Below are 3,338 nucleotides of genomic sequence, written 5' to 3'. Positions count from 1 at the left end.
AGGCGGATTTCTGAGTTTGAGGCCAGCCTGGTCTACAGAGTGAGTTCCAGGACAGCCAGGGCTATACAGAGAAACCCTGTCTCGAAAAACAAAAACAAAAACAAAAAAAACAAAACAAACAAAAAAAAAAGAATCATGGACTCAAATAGTATCCAGTATGCTGGGATCTTCTATTAGTAAAATAGAGAGACAACCAAGTGAGCTCGCAGGCCTGATTTAAGGCAAGTTAGGAGGTTCCGGGATAGGTGACCTTTATCTTGCCCCACCTCTAGGGACATTCCATTACTAGACCATAGGAACTGGAAACTTGCTGAGGAAGTCTGAAAACTGCTGCTGACCCATTGTCCTTGTCTTAGACCAGGTGGCAGGTCAGCTTTTGAGGTCTGGACTTGGCTGGACTTGTCCAGTTCTTGGGCCTAGTGTTCTGTACTGCCAATTTGAAGCCTGTCATGGAGTCAACCTGTCACAAAGCAGCTGCAGCAAATATAAATGTAGGGCTGGATGATGAAAATCAAATAGGGAATTGCTGATAGGTGACAAGAAGAGTCCAAGCATAGTGAGGGTATCTGTGTGTGTGTGTGTGTGTGTGTTTCGAGACAGGGTTTCTCTGTGTATCCCAGGCTGGCCTCGAACTCAGAAATCCACCTGCCTCTGCCTCCCAAGTGCTGGGATTAAAGGCGTGTGCCACCACTGCCTGGCTACTCACTGATATTGAAAGGCTTCTAAGTTCAGTTCTGATTTGTTTTGTTTTGTTTTGTTTTGTTTTTGAGTCGCACTTTGTAGCTCAGACTAGCCTCAGAGTCATATTAATCCTTCTGCATCAGCCTCCCATATGCTAGGGCTATAGGGACAAACTCCATTGCGTAGCCCAGTTTGTTTGCTGGCAACAAGGTCTCATGGAGACTGTGACCTTGTACTCACCATTTTAAACATCTAGCAGAAGCTGCTAACTAAGGACTGATGTAATAGAAAGCAGAGGCTGGATCTATAAACACTGCTCGGCGAAGAGCAACCAGTCTTACATGGAGAAAAGCTAACAGATCTTAACTGCTGAGCCATCTCACCATCTCACCAACCCAATAAATAAATCTTTTTTTTTTTTTTTTGGTTTTTTTCGAGACAGGGTTTCTCTGTGTAGTCCTGGCTGTCCTGGAACTCATTCTGTAGACCAGGCTGGCCTTGAACTCAGAAATCCGCCCGCCTCTGCCTCCCGAGTGCTGGGATTAAAGGTGTGCGCCACCACACCCAGCTCCAATAAATAAATCTTTAAAAAAAATTTAAATTAATTTTTAGTGCTAGGGATTAAACCCAGGGCCTCAGTCATGCTAAGAACTTGCTTTGCCACTGAGCTTATTCTTTTATCTTTGACTTTTGTTGAAATAGGGTTTTGGGGCTGGAAAGATGGCTCAGTTGTTAAGAGCACTGACTGCTCTTTCAAAGGTCCTGAGTTCAAAAAGAAAAAGAAACTTAAGAAGACCAGAAAAGCAAATCTTGTGTTCTTTCCAGCAATGGAACAAGGTATGTTCATATAAAGAATAAAAGAGCTCTTGTGCTGCCGCCATTTGCTTCCCCAAGGTTATATGAAGGGTGACCTGTATGTGTTTAAAAGATTTTTTTATTTTTACGTGTATAGATGTTTTGCATGCAGGTATATGTGTGCATGTACTATGTGTGTACCTGGTGTCTTTAGATTCCTTAGTAGTGGAGTAGCAGATTGTCAGCTACCATGTAGATGCTGGGAATCAAATGACTCTTGTCATCTGCAAGAACAACAAATGCTCTTAACCACTGAACCTTATCTCCAGCCTCATATATTATGTACTTTTGAGATAGGGTCTCATTGTGTAGTCTTGGTTCATTTGGAATTTGCTATGTAGCAAGATTGGCCTTGAACTTGTAGAGGTCCCCCTCTGCCTTCTGAGTCCTGGCATCAAAAGTATGTGCCATACTTGTTCGGGTTTTCAGGGTTTTCTTTTTCCTCTCTCTCTCTCTCTCTCTCTCTCTCTCTCTCTCTCTCTCTCTCTCTCAATTATCTTCAGCTATAAAGTGGTCACATGCCACTTTTTTATTAGATATTTTCTTTATTTACATTTGAAATGTTCTCCCCTTTCCTAGTTTCCCCTTTGAAAACCCCCCATCCCATCCCCCTCCCCCTGCTCCCCAACACACCCACTCCCATTCCTGGCCCTAGTGGCCCTAGCATTCCCCTATACTGCGGCATAGAACCTTCATAGGACCTAGGGCCTCTCCTCCCATTGATGACCGATTAGGTCATCCTCAGCTACATATGTAGCTAGAGGCATGATTATTTTTTAAAGATTTATTTTATGTATATGAGTGCTCTGTTTTCACGAACTCCAGAAGAGAGAATCAGATTCCATTATTGATGGTTGTAGGCTACCATGTTGGAGCTAGGAATTGAACTCGGGACCTCTAGTAGAATAATCATTGCTTTTAACCACTGAGCAATTTCTCCAGCCCCTGTTAGAATTTTCTTACTGCAAGAATAAAGCATCTCTAATCTTAGCAAGAAAATGGATTCAAATGGGTGACCAACAGCTGGGCGTGGTGGTGCATACCTTTAATCCCAGCACTCAGGAGGCAGAGGCAGGCAGATTTCTGAGTTTGAGGCCAGCCTGGTCTACAGAGTGAGTTCCAGGGAACCTGAAATCCAGAAAGGATTTCAGGGTTTACAGAGAAACCCTGTCTCAAAAAACAAAACAAAACAAAAAAAATGGGTGACCAACAAGCCATTCTAAAAAAAGCTTCTGACATACACAGGTACTTGGGACATCCAAGAGCCTATAGCTGAGGGCCTGTCAGGCCTATCAAGTTCAAGATAGACATACATTCAGGTCAAGCCCCAGGCCCAGTGGGGTCAAGAGGCCTCAACAACATATGTGAATAGGTAATTTAGTCCCTGTGCCACCTGCTTCTATGGTCCTGCCATTTCTCCTAACCTCATACACATGAACTCAAGCAGGGGCTCAATTGCAATTTACTTCCTTTATGGCTAGCTCATGTCAGTATATCTGGGAGGGAAAGCCTCCATGGAAGCCATACCCTTTTGTAGAGGAAGAAATGGCCAGTCTTGCTAGGTGGGTAGTAATAGCTCATACCTTTAATTCCAGGACTTGGGAGGTAGAGCAGTAAGATCTCTGAGTTGGAGGCCATCCTGGCCTACAGAGCAAGTTCCAGGAGAGCCAGGGATACACAGAGAAACACTGTCTTGAAAAAAAAAACAGAAAGAAAGAAAGAAAGAAAGAAAGAAAGAAAGAAAGAAAGAAAGAAAGAAAGAAAGACCTGTGCTAAGTTCTGTGGGCTAGGGTGGGGGAAAA

The sequence above is a fragment of the Mus pahari genome, chromosome X (genome assembly GCF_900095145.1).
Source record: "Mus pahari chromosome X, PAHARI_EIJ_v1.1, whole genome shotgun sequence".
Taxonomy (NCBI): Eukaryota; Metazoa; Chordata; class Mammalia; order Rodentia; family Muridae; genus Mus; species Mus pahari.
The sequence above is the reverse complement of the archived record's forward strand: the minus strand, read 5'-3'. Positions refer to the sequence as shown.